General features: G+C 42.9%; 1 long non-coding RNA gene across 2 annotated transcripts; it reads right to left on the bottom strand.

Moving 5' to 3' along the window:
• Positions 1-425: 425 nt before the first annotated feature.
• LOC143844312 (uncharacterized) lies at positions 426-20,412 on the bottom strand. Of its 2 annotated transcripts, none has more exons than XR_013233944.1 (4): positions 20,149-20,412; positions 16,386-16,469; positions 9,204-9,268; positions 426-540 (listed from the first exon to the last, which is right to left on the bottom strand). It is a non-coding gene; the product is annotated as an uncharacterized LOC143844312 (long non-coding RNA). The 2 variants fall into 2 exon arrangements; XR_013233943.1 differs by having other exon boundaries at positions 20,209-20,412.
• Between the last annotated feature and the right edge of the window lie 663 nt (positions 20,413-21,075).

Here is a 21,075-nt window from a genome sequence, read left to right as displayed (position 1 = left end):
CTCTCTCTGTCTCTCTGTCTCTGTCTCTCTTCCCCATACTACTAGAACTCAGAGGTACCCAATGAAGTTGATGGGCAATAACTACAAGATAAATAAAAGGAAATGCATAAATAAGTTGGTGGAATTCATTGCCAGTGGACTTAGTGGGGGTCCTGAGTGTAAATGGCTTTAAAGGGGGATTAGACAGATTTATGGAGGCGAAGTCCAGTAATGGGTCAGTCAAAAGAACCTCCATGTTCAGAGTCAGTAAACTTATAAAGTCTGCTGCTAGGAGGCAACAGCATGAAATGCCCTTGACATCTGAGCCTTCTTTTGTTGGCCTCCAAGGTAATGAATGGGTGGGCCACTGTTCTTTTTAATTCTGTTTTCAAGACACATATATTGCGAGCTATCACACTCGAAAAGAGAAGCCTAAGATTTACTACTTGCATTACAATATGATTTTACTATAGCTGTCAACACTTTAGCCACACACCAAGTTACTTATTTTTTTTCATCGTTTAGTGACCAAGAAGACTTAATTTCTAGAGAGATAAAGTCCTGTGGAAGGAAAGGAAAAAGAAATCAATTCAGTTCTGCAATCTGAAAATTCAGGACAAACTAAAAGAATATGATCTATAGGGCCAATTAGATTAGTACCACATCCACGGAATCTATTCACATATGGAATACCATTAAACCTTGCTAACAACATTGCCCATGGCAAGGTGCTCAAACACGTAAGCATAAATGCCCTTCTATATTTTGGAAGAGCTTATCCAGACAGATAGCTTGGGATTTTTATCAGGGGAAGAATAAAAACTGAAAAGGCTAAGCCATTTACAACTGCTCGTTGTTTCTGTCCCATCATTGGTGATGCCCAGAAGTAATCATTTAAATTCCAAGAAATTACCCCAGTCACTTATTTGATGATCCAGCATAACTAATCCAAGAAGATATGATTCTAAATTCAGATTCACCTTCCTAATTTTCAGAATCAATGTTTCCCACAAAACCTTTGCTTTATAGACATCTTCCCAATCTGAGGGATTGACCACTGTGTAAAACTAGATGGACCAATAATAGAAGAGATGGTTTATATCCCTAAGCAGTCTCTACCATAATGTGTCTTAGAAAAGGTTCCATTTGCATTCCCTTTCCCTCCCCACAAAAGGCACCTTGTGAGGTAGGTGAGGCTGAGGGAGTTCAGACAGAACTGTGACTTGCCCAAGGTCACTCAGAAGACTTCATGTGGAAGAGCAGTGTGGAATCAAACCCAGTTCTTGAGCCTGGAGTCTTCCTGCTGCTCTTAACCAGTACACTACACTGGTGCTTCCTCACACTGATCTAGTCAAGCGGAGTTCTTCATGGTTGTATCGTAGGATGGATTCTAAATTAATTCATGATGATAATGCATGCAGTTCATGCAAAATACCATACAAATTAACTAGTTTTCAGAAAAGCTGATCAAGCAACCTAGCTGAAACTAATTACTTATTAATCTAGTTTAGTTCCAGACAACATTTTACACTGAATTTTTGCATCCATACTCCTTTCTTCGACCCTGTATTCGCAGAATGGGATATAAAGACTCAGAGGTGTCATTGAGAGCCAGCCTGGTAAAATGGTTAAGGCTAGGCATGTGCACAAAAAGAAAAATTGTACCATTTGGGGGGGGGGGGGTTACAGATTCATGATCCCCCCCTCAGGCAGTACAGAGTATCTCTTTTATCTGAGAAGGGGTGGGTGTGCCTGCCTAACAGCTGATAATGACAGATGTGCCACCTGCTCCCTTTATATTTTCCCTACCTTGAGGAGGAATTTAAAGAGCAGTGTGCCTTAAATTATCAGCTCCTAGGAAGCCACTGCTCCCTTTAAATCCCTTCTCCCTACCTGTAAAGGTAGGGGAGCACTCAAAGTTTAACCTGGGGAGGAATTTAAAGGGAGAGGATGGCACACCTATCATTATCAGCCTGTCATTATCAGATGTTTGGAACCCCACTCTCTCCCCCTTCCTTCTTGGGTGTTGCCTGAGGAAGCGGGGGAGGGAAGGCATTTAAATGGCTGAATTGTGGCTGAATCACCAGAACACAATCCAGCCCCTTCCGATTGGGACCATTTAAATGCTGGGGCTGGTTTGGTTCAGATAGGTCAAAATAATTTTTTTTTTAACTTATCCTAGCTGAATCACCAATCCCTAGTTAAGAGTGACAAACTATTCAAGACAACCAGGTTTATTCCCCCACTCCTCCATGAGAAGCCTGTGACCAGTCACAGTCCTCTCAGAGCTCTCTCAGCCTCACCTACCTCACATGGTGCTTGTTGTGGGGAGAGGAAGGGAAAGAGACTGTAAGCCACTTTGAGCCTTCTTGGGGTAGAGAAAAGCAGGCTATAACAACCAACTCTTCTTCTCCTCCTTCTCCTTCTCCTTCCATTCCTACTTGCCCTTGACAAAGCGAGTTTTGACTTTCAAATGCTTAGACCCTGGAAACCCTGTTGGTTCCTACGATGCTATTGACTCAAATCTAGTTCTTCTATCTTTTCAGGCATTCTGAGAGCCAGCATGGCATAGCGGTTAAAGAACTGCGGACTCTAATCAAGAGAACTGGGTTTGATTTCCCACTCTTCCTCCACATACAGCCATCTGGGTGACCTTGGGCTAGTCACATTTCTCTTACAGCTGTTCTCACAGAGCACTTCTCTTAGAGCTCTCTCGGCCCCTCAGAGGATGCTTATTTTGGAGAGAGGAAGGGAAAGATGTCTATAAGCCACTCCGGGGCTCCTTTAGTTAATGAAAAGTGGTGTATAAAAAAACCCCATCTCTTCTTCTTTACTGTCCATTTCAGGAAATCTCTTTTAGATTGTCATTCTGAACACTGCAGCACACACATCAGCTTTCTGAACTGGATAGAATGTGGCCTAGCTGTCAAAACCAGTCTGTATCTTTCCTTCCTGGCTTTCCAGTTCTTTATGAATCAAGGTCTTTGTGCTAGGATTCTGGAACGCTGGAACAACTGAAGGTGGGGCTGCTCTGAAAGAGCGAATGAGTGGGAACATATGGACATCAATTGCATTATCATAAGGGGCTTTGGCACTGACTAAGCAGGCCACCTGCCGTCTTGCAGCCTCCGGAGGTTTTGCTCTACAGCTCATTGTAAAATAATTTGCTAGCAGGGAAACATTAAGAAGAGGGAAGGATAAGCAAAAACTGTCCCTGCTGCGACAGGCATATGGGACCGTCTGCAAGTTCTGATGTCGATCTTAGACAGGCGTGCCGAACATCTATATGCGGCTTTCGGTTTGTTTCTTGTGTTTATTGCATGCCTTGCTGCTGGGGAAAAGGGAAGGAAGGGAACCCTTTGCCCACCACAGTTTCTATGCTGGGGATCATTGGACCTGCATGGACAAAAAGGGAGAGCCAGTTTGGTGTAGTGGTTAGGAGTGCGGACTTCTAATCTGGCATGCCAGGTTCGATTGTGTGCTCCCCCACATGCAACCAGCTGGGTGACCTTGGGCTCATCACAGCACTGATAAAACTGTTCTGATAGGGCAGTGATATCAGGGCTCTCTCAGCCTCACCCACCCCACAGGGTGTCTGTTGTGGGGAGAGAAATGGGAAGGCGACTGTAAGCCGCTTCGAGCCTCCTTCGGGTAGGGAAAAGCGGCATATAAGAACCAACTCTTCTTCTTCTTCTTCTACTTCTTCTACTTCTTCTTCTTCTTCTACTTCTTCTTCTTCTTCTTCTTCTTCTTCTTCTTCTTCTTCTTCTTCTTCTTCTTCAAAAGCCATGTGGGAAGGGGGCAGAAATAAGGAGGGGAATTGAATGGATCCATCTCCAAATCCACAGGGGGGAATGGTGGTGGGGGAACACAGTATTTCCAATGGAAGCAGATTGAATAAAGGAGAGTTGCCATTCAATTATATCACAGGTTGGTCAGCTGGAATATTGAGGAGGGGTCTCACCAGTCATGCCTCACCCTATCTATAGCACACCTAAGACACCAGCTGAGCCAGGGCATTGGGCTTGAACAGGTACTGCTCTAGCACATACCTGATTTCTTTGTTATTGCTTTATGTTCAGCATGTCTAGAAATCCCTGAGAAGCGAGAAGAACAGGAAGAAAGACAGCATCAATCACGTCCAGTTTGTCTGCTACACCACCCAAGATCTACTCTTGTGGGTGGATGGGAGGGGATTTTTATTATTGTTCTAAAGGGTTTGTGACTGGTGGTGAGCCACCACAGGCTGGCTGGTTCCAGGAGTGGTGGCATATAAGTCCAATAAATACAGAATTAATAAATACTTGTGTCTTTGGATGCATTTCAGCTAGGCTTTCTCAACCAGGGTTTCATAAAACCTTGGGGTTTGTTTTGTAGGGGGACATCTCCTCCCCCAAGAAGGACACAGGCGACCACATTCTTTGGTCATAAATTTGGCCACAGCATTATTTTGCACACTGAGCATGACAAAGCCTGGAGAAAGGATCCTGCCCTCTTGCGGTCAGCCAACCACAAGGCAGCCCATTGGGTCAGCAGGCCACTGCCCCAAGGTTCTACTGGTGAGCCTGCTTTGAACCTGGATCCCTAATAGTCTGCTGAGACCACTGGAGGTGGCAGATGGTTGGGAACCCATTGGGAGTTAGCCTCTGCTGCCAACAGGAACCTTTCCCTGCCCTCCACTAAGTGACAGATTTTTAAATACTTCAAGAGATCAATCCTGTCACCTCTCAACCTCCTCTTCACCATGCTGAACATTCCGAAATCCTAGCCTTTCCTCCTAGGGCTTGGTCTCCAGGCCCTGGATCATTCTCGTTGCTCTCCTCTGCACCCTCTCAATTTTATCCATGTCCTTTTTGAAGTGAGGCCTCCAGAACAGCACAACTGTGTGGCACACGTCTCCCGCCTATCCTCCCGCTTACAGGATAGAAATTGGTCTCAGCAACCTGAAAAGTGCCTTTTGCTTATCTTAAAAAAAAAAATAGATGCATGAGTGACTCACAAATGAGCCTGCACATCTTTAAGAAACAAACACCATTCGGAGAGCGTGTGCGACAGGTCTCTGCCAACATCTGGCTGTGTGCATGTACATGGCGGATCCAGCTGTTTGAATTTGATAGCATGAAATAGGCCTATTTTTAAAAAGGAGGAAATTGTCATTAATGGCGTATCTGCTGAAAGCAGGTAATTTTAATTATCTCCGATAGTTAGGAGCCATGAATAATTTATTATCCGAAGAACTGTACTTCTCTCGGGTTTTTTTTTTCCTCTGCCTTTCCAGCCTTTTAATCCTGATGAGACTTGATAATATAAATTGGAGTCCCAAGTGCTTCCCGATGTGAACTGTTAACTCCAGAGCTAATGGGCGGGAAATGAGAGATTTATGCACGAAACCCCCGGGCAGCACACCTACGTGGTGCCCACTACTCTCCCTTCCTTGGGATTTCTCCTCCGAACTCTTCTCTTCTGTGAGACTTTTCGGCTTTAAACCCTTACAACCCACATTTGCGCATATTTCCATGTAAATAAGTTTCGACGGGTTCAATGGGATGTTGGAATCCTGTGAGGTGTAAGGCTTGATAGAGATACAGATCTGGGCTAGAATGCTGCAGGAACTAACTTTTCCCTCTCTCCCTATACAGTTTCTCCAACTAAGAATACCCCCATATGCTTTAAAGCAGGGGTAGTCAAACTGCGGCCCTCCAGATGTCCATGGACTAAAATTCCCAGGAGCCCCTGCCAGCGACCGCTGGCAGGGGCTCATGGGAATTGTAGTCCATGGACATCTGGAGGGCCGCAGTTTGACTACCCCTGCTTTAAAACCTGATTGGGAGGGGACTCAGGCATTGCACGAGGAAGAGGAGGAGGGAAAGAGAACCCCCCAAGCCAAAGGACTTCCTAGTTCATCTGCTTTACTGGTAAATCTTAATAACAATTTGCCTTTGGCTGATCAATCTATTTCATCCTCATTTTCCATACTTTTCTGATCAATGTTCTAGTACAATACAGTGATAAAGTTCACATTTGTCACTAATCTGAGCTTAAATCCAAGGGATTTAAACACACAGGTCAAAGTGTTTAGGCACATCTAGAGATGGCTGTAGCCAAAGGATAGTGTCTGGGTGGCAGGTTAACATGGATAGAGAGGTTGTTGAGAGGCATTTAGCTGCACTGGATGAGTTCAAATCCCCTGGTCCGGATGAAATGCACCGAGAGTACTCAAAGAACTTTCCAGAGAACTTGCACAGCCCTTGTCCATCATCTTCGGAACCTCTTTAAGGACTGGAGATGTCCCGGAGGACTGGAAAAGAGCAAACGTTATTCCGATCTTCAAAAAAGGGAGGAAGGATGACCCAGGAAACTACAGACCAGTGAGTCTGACCTCTGTTGTGGGGAAGATAATGGAGCAGATATTAAAGGGAGCGATCTGCAAACATCTGGAGGACAATTTGGTGATCCAAGGAAGTCAGCATGGATTTGTCTCCAACAGGTCCTGCCAGACCAACCTAGTTTCCTTTTTTGACCAAGTAACAGGTTTGCTGGATCGGGGAAATTCGGTTGATGTCATATACTTGGATTTTAGTAAAGCTTTTGACAAGGTTCCCCATGATGTTCTGATGGATAAGTTGAAGGACTGCAATCTGGATTTTCAGATAGTTAGGTGGATAGGGAATTGGTTAGAGAACCGCACTCAAAGAGTTGTTGTCAATGGTGTTTCATCAGACTGGAGAGAGGTGAGTAGCGGGGTACCTCAGGGCTCGGTGCTCGGCCTGGTACTTTTTAACATATTTATTAATGATCTAGATGAGGGGGTGGAGTTTGCAGATGACACCAAATTGGGAGGACTGGCAAATACTCTGGAAGATAGAGACAGAGTTCAACGAGATCTGAACACAATGGAAAAATGGGCAAATGAGAACAAGATGCAATTTAATAAAGATAAGTGTAAAGTTCTGCATCTGGGTCAGAAAAATGAAAAGCATGCCTACTGGATGGGGGATACGCTTCTAGGTAGTACTGTGTGTGAACGAGACCTTGGGGTACTTGTGGATTGTAAACTAAACATGAGCAGGCAGTGTGATGCAGCGGTAAAAAAGGCAAATGCCATTTTGGGCTGTATCAGCAGAGGCATCACATCAAAATCACAAGATGTCATAGTCCCATTGTATACGGCACTGGTCAGACCACACCTGGAGTACTGTGTGCAATTCTGGAGGCCTCACTTCAAGAAGGACGTCGATAAAATTGAAAGGGTACAGAGGAGAGCGACGAAGATGATCTGGGGCCAAGGGACCAAGCCCTATGAAGATAGGTTGACGGACTTGGGAATGTTCAGCCTGGAGAAAAGGAGGTTGAGAGGGGACATGATAACCCTCTTTAAGTATTTGAAAGGTTGTCACTTGGAGGAGGGCAGGATGCTGTTTCTGCTGGCTGCAGAGGAGAGGACACGCAGTAATGGGTTTAAACTTCAAGTACAACGATATAGGCTAGACATCAGGAAAAAGTTTTTCACAGTCAGAGTAGTTCAGAAGTGGAATAGGCTGCCTAAGGAGGTGGTGAGCTCCCCCTCACTGGAAGTCTTCAAGCAAAGGTTGGATACACACTTTTCTTGGATGCTTTAGGATGCTTAGGGCTGATCCTGCGTTGAGCAGGTGGTTGGACTAGATGGCCGGTATGGCCCCTTCCAACTCTATGATTCTATGAATCTCCTTGGAATGAATGGAGCCTACTGAAGACCCCAGGATACCCAGCTACAGAAGGATATGGCACCTACTACTACTTGAGAATGCCATTGTCTGCATCTGTGTAGTGACCCTGGTATTCCCGGGTGGCTTATCATCCAAAGAGTGACCATTCGGTTGATCCCTGGAAGCAACATCAAAGCTGCCTGCCTCTTCAGTATTACCTTGTTTCTGGGCAGCTTCATTGCTATTTCAGCAGTTGTAGGTTTGGAGCTAACCCTACCTTTGAGTATCTTTCCCTGCTAGTTGGCCTCAGTGCTCCTGTGATGGTAAAAGGGTGACATCATGGTAGCAACAGGAACAAGAAGAGTTGGTTTTTATATCCACTTTTTGCTACCCAAAGAAATCTCAAAGTGGCTTATAATTGCCTTCCCTTCCTCTCCTCCCAACAGACACCCTGTGAGGTTGGTGGGGCTGAGAGAGCTCCCACATTCTCATATCAATGAAGTTAGACTCAAAATAATTTTTACAATTTTCTATGGTAGTTAATTTAGTCCCCATTTAAATATATTTGCTTTACTTTTAATACCCAGACTTATAGGATCATGGTCTGAGAAAGTCTTTGGTGAAATCTATGTTTAGAGACTACATTTCTTGAAATTCAAAACACATCTATACCTGAAAAGGGCCTATGTCTTTTTGAGAAATAGGTGAATTCTTTCAAAGAACCAATGATCTGTCTCCAAACATCTGTTAAACCCAAATTTTCTGTCATGAAAAAAAATGCTTTGAATTTCCCTTGTATATTTTTGATCCCTCCCCCAAATAAAAAAGGTCTGTCCATTTGCAGTAAAATCCCACCATTCCAGTCCCCCATCAAGCAATCTTTTTTTAAAGAAAATTAATCAATAGATTAATTATTTGTTTATAAACTTTTCCTTTATACCCATTTGGTGCATAGATTCCCATCAGCAATGTCTGAACACCAGAAAGTTCAGTTTAATCCCCCATGTATCTACCATATTACCTGGGGGGGGGACTAATTGACTTGCAGGAGGGCACCTTGGGCTTAAGGAACACACGGACATATTTCTGTTGGCTTAAACAAGGCCACAGCTTTATTATTAACTGTGCAGAAGGGTTGGCACAGCATGGGAGAGGGTGGCTGACTTGCAGTCAACCAACCCCAAGCTGGACCCAAGTGGCACCCTAGGGCCCACCCAGTTCCCCTGCTAGGAACCTGGGTCCCCTTGCCGCTGGGATCTCACCCAAGAGAAGTGTCCGGCAGTGCCCTGGGGCCTGCCTGGTTCCCTTACTGGGAACACTGGTCCCCTTGCTGGATTCCCACTGTAGGGAAGTGTCCACATTAGGTGCCAAGACGAAGCACACACTTCCCTTGTTCCTACCCCAGGCCACCTGACATTGTAAACCCTGAGGTGCCAAGGAGAGGCACACACCTTCCTTGATCCCACCCTGGGTTACCTGGCACAGCAAGCCCCCTCCCTCCCCAGCCAGGTTGCCCCTGCTCGCAGACCTGCCACCTACCTGGGAAGTCTGATGTGCAGACCAAACTCTCCCCAAACAGGCTCCATCCCATGCTAAACCACCAGCTGTAAAGAAATCCACATCAAATACATATGACAGGGGCTCACTAAAAAAACAAAAAAACCCCCATAAACAGTATTAGTCAATATAACAGGGTGGGTGGGAGGGAAACTGTCCCAGCAGCAAGTAGGACAAAGGAGGTGGGGCCCCTCTGCATTTTAAAGAAGCCCCCATGCCCATGTCTCTCCATCCTGCCACAGGCATGATGCAAGGTTTTCCCCCCCGCTCCATGCCACTAGGCTTGTCCCCCCCCCCCCATTGTATCGTCTACCTGGGTCCTCCCCTGCATCAACAGGTGGATGGAGGTAAGGTCTCAGCTACATTTCTGGTTTCAAATGAGGTTTAAAATATAATACAAACCCATTTTTCTTTTTAGCAGTTCTTCTCCTAAAATTTGTGTGACAAATATTTTTAGTCTATTTAACACAAATGAAATCTTGTTTTAATGTCCTTAAATTATGATTTTTTTTCATCTGTTGTAGAGCATTTGTGTTGTTTATATTCTGCCTTAGACATTTGTAATCCAGGGTTATATTCCAGATGTAGAGCATCTATACTTATATTTGATTCCATTGTGCCTAAATCTGGGTTTTTGTTTTGTTTTTGTTTTTTGCTTCTTCTCCTTTTGTGGCTGTTGCAAATCTGAACGTTCTTCTGAAGTTTCTGCTTCATCCATTTTTTTTTTTTTGTATTTCTCAATTTTTTTTTGTATGTCCCTCATTTTATAAATATAATCCAGTGTCAGTTTTAAATCACTGGCCTTGGAAAGTAAAGATCATTTCCAGTTTGTCCCATCGAAATACAATATTTTTTTCTGTTTTAGCTTTTCCTTAAGGCATAATCTTTTCTTTTACACAGAATCCTCAATGGACTTTCCTTTATAACGATAATGGAGCTATACAAAAAGCTTTTCATAGATATGGTGTTAATCTTTTCAAAGGATATGATGTGTCATTGACAAAAAAAGGGAAATATTTTGGAAAGCAAAATTTACCTGAGATTACAGAAGTACAAAGACAAATTATGAATGAATCCATAACAATAAAAGCAGATGTGGAAGATATAAAGAAAATAAAACCAGAAAAATTACCAGAGTAAGATGGCCTATCAGGATTTTACAATAAGAATACATTATAGGATACAATCAATTCTAGCCTTATAAGCCCAAAGATAAAAGAATCATATAATGTTAATGCATAAAGAAAATGCAGGATCCTAGTTGGACAAAAAGCTATTGACCAATAACAATACTGAATCATGACTATAAACTGTTTACAATGATTTTTTTTCCAGAAAAACTGAACAATATTTTAAAGGAATCTATCCATGAAGATCAAAATTATTTTTTAACCTAAAAATAGTTGAAAGATAATATTAGATCAGTTTATCACATAACAGAATAATTGGAACCAGATTTGAAAACATACTTCGCCACTCTTTGTCTTGTATGATCGAAAGTATGGTTATTATAGAAAAATAATTTACACATCAATGCTGAATGATAAGGTCATGATTTAAGGTTTGGTTAGCATGGGTATTTTAATGTGGATTTCAAAAAAACATGATATTTGATATGCATTATTGAGGATATGGAATAAATACAAGGACAGATTGCTTTAAAACACTGCTTTATATTTTAACACAAGCTTTATACAAATGTGAAATGTTAATGAAAGATATGAGCCAAACTTATTGAGCTATACTGGACATCTTCCACAGAGAGTGTAAAATGAAATCAACATAAAATTTAATAAAGGAAGGATTTAATTGTCAATTGTTTTTCTAATCACAGTTATTAGAAAGATTTAAAGTACATAAAAGATTGTATGTTTTTAATTAATCAAAGATAGGTAAGCTTTTATTGAAATAGAAGAGCAAGTGAAAGAATGTATAATAAAATGGAGCAGGAATTTTGGATATGATATACAAGTCTGAACAGTTCTGCAGGGCCTGCAAAAGGGAGCTCCTCCGCCAGGCATTTGGTTGAGGTTAACCTAAACCAGGGGTAGTCAAACTGCGGCCCTCCAGATGTCCATGGACTACAATTCCCAGAAGCCCCCTGCCAGCATTCGCATTCGCTGGCAGGGGCTTCTGGGAATTGTAGTCCATGGACATCTGGAGGGCCGCAGCTTGACTACCCCTGACCTAAACCATTATTTCCAATTGGCCCCCTAGCCCTCCCCCTCCTACTAAGACTGCCACAAATCTAGCCAACATACTCTCAGTAAGAGTTGAGCTGAGGCTCCTTGTAGTTCCACCTTTCCTTAATGTTGTTGTTATTATGTTAATGTTATTGTTGTTATTCACCTTGTTGTTCTAGAAATGATGTTATCTGCATCGTTTTCTTGTTCCATGTAAACAGCCCTGAGCCTTCGGGGAGGGCGGCCTATAAAATAAATAAATAAATAAATAAATCTAAGAAAGGGGAAATGTCATTGAAAGACATTAAATTTACATTAAATTCTAATCTGAATGGCAATTTCTATAAAATAATACATAGGTGTTATACGACTCCAGATAAACTGAGTAAAATGTACGAAAAATATTTCAAACAAACATTGGAAATGCAAACAGCATGAAAGAATATTTTTCATATGTGGTGTACTTGCAACAGAGCAGATTTGGACATGAAGACATATACTGATACAGAAGATTTTTAAGATTAATATACAAATGAGACCAGAAGCTTTTCTTTTGGAACTGATAAACAGCTTGAAAATAACCATGGAACTTTGTTCCTATATACGATAGTATCATATGCTCAGAATTAGAAAACTGTGAGAATACCTACAGTCAAAGTTTGGCTGTTAAGATGTTGGAACTTTCAGGGGTGGCTAATCTTATATCTTTGATTAGAGAAAAGGCAACAACTTTGTTTATTAATAACTGAAAATATGGAATACGCATGGAGGGGAAATCAATACTTTTTAAATGCAAGGTTTCCTGATTCGGTACAACTCAAATAAACCAAATAACTGATTCAGTATATCAATTTGAATTTGGCTGATTCAGGAACCTCAAACTAATTCAGCTGCAACAATGGCCAGGTAGCTGATCTCCAGGAATCAGCTGTTAGGCAGTTCTGGAGGCATTTAAAGGGCACTGGGCTCTGTACCTGGGGGACGCATTTAAAGACACTCAGGATCAGCTGTTTGGTGACTCTCCCCATGGCCACCCTTCTCAGTAAATAGAGAGCCAAATCTCTGCTGCCTGGGGAGGGTCTGGGAGGGAAAGACAATTAAAGAGCCAGTCAGCAGCTGATTCTGAGGATCAGTTGTTGGGTGGCTCTTTCTTCCCCTTTCCAAGGCTATGAAGATTGGGCACCCCACAGACTGCTAAGGGAGGGTCTGCTAAGGAGACATTTAAAGACCCTAACAAACAGCTGACACTTAGGATCAGCAGTTTGGTAAGGTCCTTCTCAGTGCCCAGTTCTCAGATCAGTCAAATTGATTTGGGCTTCTGTGATTCAGCTGGTTTATTTATTTGTTTGTTTGTTTGTTTATCATTTTATTTCTAAGCTGCCACATCTGGACCTGCCAGCTCATGGTGGGTTACAACAACAGTTTAAAATACAATAAAATATCCTAAGGCCCCCAAACCCTCCCCCCACCATTCCATTCCAACCCAACCCCATCACCACTACACATACACACACCACCGTATCTCCAGGGATGTTGTTCCAGTTGGACATTTGGAGGAGGGACAAGATCTTCTTTCTTCTGCCTGATCTCAACCAAATACCTGGAGGAAGAGCTCCATCTTGTAGGCCCTATGGGACTTCGTTAGCTCCATCAGGGCCATGAGGTCTCCTGGGAGCTAATTCTACCAGGTAGGAGCTAGGACTAAAAAGGCCCTAGCCCTGGTCGAGGCCAGATGAACATTCTGTGAACCAGGAATCTCCATCAGTTGAAACTGATGGAATTTTTGATTCCGCTCCAATAAGCCTGAAAAGTATTAAAATCAACGCTGAGCCAAATTGAACATGCCATCAGTTTAAACCACCCGAATCACAGAAATCCAAATCTATTTGACTGATCTGAGAATTGGGCAGCGAGAAGTACCTCGCCAAATCAGCATTGATTTGAGTATTTTCAGGCTTATCCAAGCCAAATCGCCCATCCCTATGGTAAAACCCCTTATTGGCCTGGCATGAAAAGGACAAATGATTTGAGGAGAACTGGAGATGGCGCCATAAAAAAAAGCTGGACTTCTGTTCAGCTCTTAAGCCATGCTGAGGGTCAGGAGCTTCTGACCTGGCTGACCTGAACAGATACGCAAATCTGCTCACCGGTCGCCCCAGGAACCGGGAACGGCATCCTGAGGGTCCTACAGATCCGTGGGGAGATAGGAAGACCTCCCTGGATTAATAGCGGCTTGTGCTCAAGGTCACGATGGCGTCATTGTCGCAAACAACTTTACAAGCTTGAAACGACCAGCTGACCTTACATTCTTCCCAGACCATCATTTACCAGATCGACAGGAGCAGAAGCTGACAGAAGCTGGAATCTGCAACAGTAAGAATTGAAAGCTTTCTGGCTTTTCTCTCTCTTCTCCCACAAGCTCTTCCCTCCCCCCCCCCTCAACCAATTCACAAGCGAATTCCTTCTTTCACCGAGTGAGAGACTCCCAGCTAATTATACCCATTAACCAAACAAAGAGAGTGCTTTGAAGATTTATTGGTGAAAGTTCAGTGGGGGAATTTGACTTGATACGGAGATCGACAAACTGATAATTTGGGATCGCTCGTGCTCCCGCGAGACCTCACGAGACTTTCTGTTTATAGTTTGTGACTGCCTAGAACTATGGAAGAATTAACTAAGGCACAACTTTTCCATTTGTTATGCAAAGGAAACTCAGAGAGACTGAAAGCAGTCAATAAGCTGGAAAAGGACATTCGTGGGACTAAGGGGGAGCTTTTGGATGGAGCCCAAGGTCCGGAGAGATCAGCTGATGACGTAGCTCAGCTAACAGTAAATCAAGTGAAACTTCAATGTCTGGAAGTTAATCAACTGGAGGGAGAGAGTGCCAGAGATGTAAAAACCCAAAGTACCTTTAAAGAACCTGGGAAAACAGATTCACGGAAGGAAAGTACCGAAAACCTGGAAGTCTATTCAGAGCAGGAAATGACTTGGATCAGCAAAATAAAAAGAGTCTATTCAAAAGCGACAGCAACTAGGAAGCTATCAGGAGATATTTCTGTATGACCAGAGGAAGAGATCCAGATTGACAAAGGATTCAGAGCCCCCTCAAAGGCGATTACAAGCAAGAATCAAGTAAGAGATTTCTTTGGCCCTGACAGAAGGACAATCAGAAATACTCTACTATGGAAAAAAACACAATTTCATTTTCTGCGACCACCTGAAAGATGAGCCGAACAATGGAGTATTCTCCTGGCTTCCTGTGAGAAAAATAGCAGTAGTAATCTTTAGGACAGGTCCAATATATGAAGGGAACTGACTTTATATCATTTAAGACAATAATAGAATATATCCTTATAATAGATTATACCCTCCTATGTATCAACAACTACTTTGTTAAGAAAGATGGTAATAACTCCTAGATCAGGATTAATATGCGATGGGAATTGAATATGTATGTTAATATGTATGCTAAAAGAGGATGACAAACCATATTTTATAGGCATTAACAAGACGACAGTAGCAATTCTTGGGTCAGGGCCAATTTATGAAGGAGACTGACCTAATATCATTTAAGATAATAACAGAATGTATTCCTATAACAGATCATACTCTCATATGTATTAACAATCACTTGGCTAAGAAAAATGGTAAAAACTTCTAGATTAGGAATAATATGTGATGGGAACTAAATATCTATGTTAAAAGAGATGGCAAACCATATCAACTGGTCGCTTTTTCTTTACAACTTCTCTGTAAATGCTTTATATAATAATAAACAATAAAATTATTATTTAAAAAAAAGGACAAATGATTTGATGGCTATTCATTAGGATTAAAGGCTACAGAAAATAATTTTGAAATTAATTCCAACATCAATCCTATTATAATTTGATGAATTTTAATTCTTTGATAATTGCTTAACATCAGCCGCTTGGAAACTCAAAAGTTTACTGTGATGACCTTACTTGGTCCTTCATTCTTGGTCCTTCATTTTTTTTTTGTCTTTTTATTGTACTTTTACTTTCTGTATTAAAAATATTGAATAACTCTATAAGGAAGTGGCCATTTTCTCCAGGTAAACTGATTTCTGTTACCTGGATGTCAGGTGTAATCCCAGGTGATCTCTAGCCAGGGCTTAGAAGAAGAAGAAGAAGAAGAAGAAGAAGAAGAAGAAGAAGAAGAAGAAGAAGAAGAAGAAGAAGAAGAGTTGGTTCTTATATGCCACTTTTCCCTACCCGAAGGAGGCTCAAAGCAGCTTACAGTCACCTTCCCATTCCTCTCCCCACAACAGACACCCTGTGGAGTGGGTGAGGCTGAGAGAGCCCTGATATTACTGAAGAAGAAGAGTTGGTTCTTATATGCTGCTTTTCCCTACCCGAAGGAGGCTCAAAGCGGCTTACAATCGCCTTCCCATTCCTCTCCCCACAACAGACACCCTGTGGGGTGGCTGAGGCTGAGAGAGCCCTGATATCATTGCTCGGTCAGAACAGTTTTATCAGTGCCATGCCGAGCCCAAGGTCACCCAGCTGGTTGCATGTGGGGGAGCGCAGAATCGAACCTGGCATGCCAGATTAGAAGTCCGCACTCCTAACCACTACACCAAACTGGCTTAAAGTTGGTTATGCTAAAAAAGGGGAATAATTGTCTCACACTCTCCAAAATGAGTAAGCCAGTACCAGGAATCAGTAACTGGTGGCCAGAGGGTTATGTTCATACAAGCAACCACCTAAGCGATGAAAGCCTAAGGATACTTTTCTGGGGGTAAATTCCACTGAAAAACACCACACTTAGTTCTGAGGAGACCTGCTTTGGCTTGTTCCCAAGAAGTACCAGCTGACCCCTCAGTTATCATTCCAGAAATAAAAGAGAAGTGAGGAGGGATTGGTGGCTTATTAACGGTCTGAAATTTCTTCATCTTTCATACTTCAAGAAATATTTTTAAATAAAAGAATTGAGAATAATGCGCGCTTGAGTTACTGACCTTGTATTCTGGGAAAAGATTCTAAACCCCTTCTCACCATCTCCGGGAGGATTAGAAATTTCAATTTGAAAGATTGAAGACCTCCTAAAAGTTAAGAAATGGGCAAATGATTTTAAATCAATCTGTGCCGTACAACCCCCCAAACTCATATAACTCCCAATATGAGGCAGCCATAAAAAAGAAAGTGAAACACTCCAATAAAATGAAATCAATGCGCACAGTGTGGAGCCAGCTAATGGCTTCTGAAACAGTGAGCTTATGAAATATTTCCAGATTGACAAGAATCGCGGCTAATTGAAACGACCTACTCTTACAATGTATGTCGCTCTTGAAATTGCTTTCTAAAGCTGCCCATCAAAAAGAAAAAGAAAAAAAAAGAGGCAGACACCCCACCCTTCCCACCCTTACATCTATTTAATTGTGACTCATTATTTTATGTTGGCTTTTTTGATGCGATCTAGCACATATCCTGCTGCGATGTGCCATTTTTTTTTTGAAAAGAACGAAACATTGTAAGGGGCTTCTCTTGGAACATGGGAAATGGCAAATGTTGAGCTCAAGAGTTTAAAATACCAGTACCCAAACAGGATAATTGCCAGACTAAAAGTGAACCATTCCTAATGTAATAAATAGATAGATTTCCAGCATCCCCCCATTGGGATATTTCATTGGAGGAGGGCAGGATGCTGTTTCCGTTGGCTGCAGAGGAAAGGACGAGCAGTAATGGGTTTAAACTACAAGTACAACGATATAGGCTAGATATCAGGGAAAAAAATTTCACAGTCAGAGTAGTTCAGCAGTGGAATAGGCTGCCTAAGGAGGTGGTGAGCTCCCCCGCACTGTCAGTCTTCAAGCAAAGGCTGGATACACTTTTCTTGGATGCTTTAGGATGTTTAGGTCTGATCCTGCATAGAGCAGGGGGTTGGACTAGATGGCTTGTGTGGCCCCTTCCAACTCTATGATTCTATGATTAATATGGCAGAATTTTGCCCAATAATAGAAGTGTGATACTGATTGCTGTAAATGAATTTTCCAAGAAGTATATTGCCCCCCTCCCCAAAAAAAGCAAACTTACTCCAACGGATACACTGGCTCCCAGTTGAATTCTAGATCAAGTTTAAGTTATTGGTACTTACCCACAAGGCCATTCACAGTCCAGGTCCTGTGTACCTTTCTATCTATACCCACCAAAGAGCACTTCGCCCTGCCATGGTCCATGGCCTCAAGAAGGTATATCAGGGCACAACCTGGTGGGATGGGCTCCCAGAACAGTATGGTGTAGTGGTTAGGAGTGCTGATATCTAATCTAGAGAGCTGGGATTGATTCCCTGCTCCTCCTCCACATGCAGCTAGTTTTGTGACCTTGGGATCGCCACAGCACAGATAAAGCTGTTCTGACTGTTCTGACTGTAGTATCCAGGCTCTCTCAGCCTCACCCACCTCACAGGGTGTCTGTTGTGGGAAGAGGAAAAGGAAGGGGATTGTAAGGTGCTCTGAGACTCCTTCTGGTAGAGAAAACGTGGCATATAAGAACCAACTCTTCTTCTACATCAGGGTCCTGCTGGAGCTGGCACAGTTCCACAGGACTTGCAAGATGGAGCTCTTCCAGCAGGCCTTTGGTTGGAGCCAATGACATGTTAAATTGACTGGGTCTCACCTACTTATCCAAGTACTTACTATGGTAAGAAAACTCAGACAGTAGCCTGGCCTCTGGGAAAACACTGAAAGATAATGGGATGCCAGTGCTGACATTTTAAATGTGTCAGTCAATTATTTTAAATTCATTTTAAACTTCATTTTTACTGGGAGGGTGGTATAAAAATTAAATAAATAAATAGTAAATAAGTTCATTCAAGTAAATCCTGTTCACATTCAGGTTGCACCATGTGTGTGTTAGTATGCGGGTGCTGCCTCTATAAGAGAGACCTGCAGTAACATCTGTCTCCGTGGAAGGCCATGTGAAAGGACATGGGTCTTCATGGAAGGCCATGGAGAGAGTGAGGTGACAAAGAGAGAAAGGATGGATCAGAGGAAAGGTCCCAGACTAGGAGAGGCATTCCATTCAAGGAGACAATACCTGTGCTCACATGTTCCATCCCCCCAATGTCCAGACACAGTCCAACACCCCCAATGTTATCTTGTCTTGAACAAGTCTTAGTAGGATTTGTTGTCATTGCTTTTATTGTGGGAATCACCTTCCTCATCATCTCAATAGCGACCAAGGGAAGAACATGCCATTCCAAATCAAATTCAACATTCTAACACTTGTCAAATGAATTCCATGCCATTGGACGGATAGCTATGAAAGGAATCCATTCATTCAGGGTTTTTCTTAGCTCACTTTCCTCTCCAGTGGGGACCCAAAAGGCATTTTCCAGAAGAGACCACTACAGTTTCCACAACCAGTTTAAATAAAATTAAATAATATGCAGTTATTTAACAACAAATGCCAGGGGGCGGGGAACCAACAGTATACATAGCACCCTGGGCTGGATTGGTATTCACCATCAGGGGTACAATGGGTACACCACGGGCTGAGAGCAAAGTGCCCTTTGCCTCCTGCACAAGAGCTGGTGCCTCGGCCACCCCCAAGGTCTAAGTACCTACAAGACAGGGAGGGAGCCCAAAAGTTCAACCTGCATCTAAAAGACTTGGCAGTCCTCTTCCTCTCCTGGCCTCCACTGAAAGAGTCTCTGCAGGAACTAAACCAGTTATGTAGGGCCTGCTGTTCCACCGGTTTTAGGGTCAAGGCCCAGTAACATCCCTCAAGAAGTGCTGGAGAGGAGGAAATAGCTGGAAGTTTGGCTCATGCCTGACAAACCCCCTGCCTGGGAATTTTATCTCAGAACATTAAGCAGACTGTAATGTATTTACATTTCTAATTTTGTACGCTTTTTTGTTGTTGTTGTTACTTGCCCTGAGTGATATGGAAGGGCAAGATAGAAATAGAAAATTAATGTTCCATGTAAGTTATTTAATGTTCAATGTAAACTGCCCAGAGCTGCAAAGAAATGGCCCTTGTAGAAATCTAAATAAACAAATAATTAAAATAAAATATATTATTATTATTATTATTATTATTATTATTATTATTATTATTATTATTATTATTATTGCAACCACTATGACTACTACGACTACTACGACTACTACTATGACTAGTAGTAGTCGTAGTAGTAGTATTTTTATTTCAATTTATTACCTGCCACTTCCAAGTGGATCATGGTGAGTTACAATAGTCTGAATAAAATCCCAATAAAACCCCCATTAAAACCCCAGACATACAACAAACATAGATCCAATAGTCACAGTATAAAAAACAATTTGAAGCACTATCAATCCCCCCAATGAAAATCTCATAGAGGGAGGAGGGAAGACTACTACTACTACTACTACTACTACTACTACTACTACTACTACTACTAACACCCAGAAAGAACAGTGAAATATTGTTAGGATTGCCAGATGGTATACTACTGTTAACCTCCAGGTTACCAAGATCAATTCTACAGGAGAAAATATTGCTCCCTTCCACCAACCCCCCCTCCCCTGGGTCCACCCTCAAAATCTGCAGGTATTTCCCAACCCAGAGCTGAGGTCCCTCCCCACGCCAAATCTCTCCCTAGGCAGAGACTGAGGCCTTGCTCGGAATAAATCCAGGGGAAGCTCCCACTACTAGCCCTGACGTCATTTCTGCTTTAAAGAGCGAACGGAGGGGAAACATTCAGCCTCTAACTGCCGTCCAGGGATCCCGTACACTCACCCTTCTGCAGTGATCTGTTTTTAAAAGAAGCTCTCCCCAACTGCAAGGAAACTGACATACCCCAAAGCATTCAAAAGACATGAAAAGCAGTCCAGGCTTGTGAGCAAGTGGTGCAATATCCAATTTTCCCAACTGTGCTTTCTGCAGCTTTGGGCTCTTCTCAGGAGCATGCAAGTTGCTCTCACACGCAAAAATATCAGAAGAGAATTTAATGCAAGCATCCATCAGTCAAGGTCACGCTTGAGCTCCGTTCCCCGAGGTGCTTACGGGCTACTTTCAATGGATTCAAATGATGGGCCAGATCATTAAGCCAGCTGACTGATTCACTCAGTCCTGCTATTAATAAAGAACTGCTCGCCCAGTCCCCCCCCCTTCCCCCGCACGCACGCACGGCAGGATGGCTAACCGGAATTTATGTGGGCCTTAACAGTTCAATGGCGGCAGGTGTGGCTTGAAGACAGGCAGGAGTTGAAGTTTATTAATCTGGAGGAAAGAGTTTAGTTTTTCATTAGGTTGCTCTCGAGCAGTCCCCGCATAAGACGCCACGTGTGTGGAACCCTGGAAAATCAAATCTTTTCTTTTCATCTGAGAGGAAGATGTTTCTTGGCAGTGATGTACAGCCTATTATAACTCAGTGAAGCAAAGGCTTCTCTTATATCCTTAGAACGGGGATTCCTCACCAGGGGTCTGCGGACCCTCCAGGGGTCACTGGGGGCTCTAGAGGAGCCTGTGGTTTCTGGGGGCTCTAGAGGGGTCATGTAGTTTCTGAGCCTGGGAGGGGGCGGAGCCTGCATGCCTCCTCCCATCTTAAACTGCATCATCGTGCCCCGTTCAGTCCTCCTCAATTCTGCCTCTTAACGCAAGTGGTGATGTCATTTCTGGTGACCTGCAATTTCTGGAGGGCGTGGCAGGGAGGCATGGTCAGCT

The sequence above is a fragment of the Paroedura picta genome, chromosome 9, assembly GCF_049243985.1.
Source record: "Paroedura picta isolate Pp20150507F chromosome 9, Ppicta_v3.0, whole genome shotgun sequence".
Classification (NCBI taxonomy): domain Eukaryota; kingdom Metazoa; phylum Chordata; class Lepidosauria; order Squamata; family Gekkonidae; genus Paroedura; species Paroedura picta.
The sequence above is the reverse complement of the archived record's forward strand: the minus strand, read 5'-3'. Positions and strand labels throughout refer to the sequence as shown.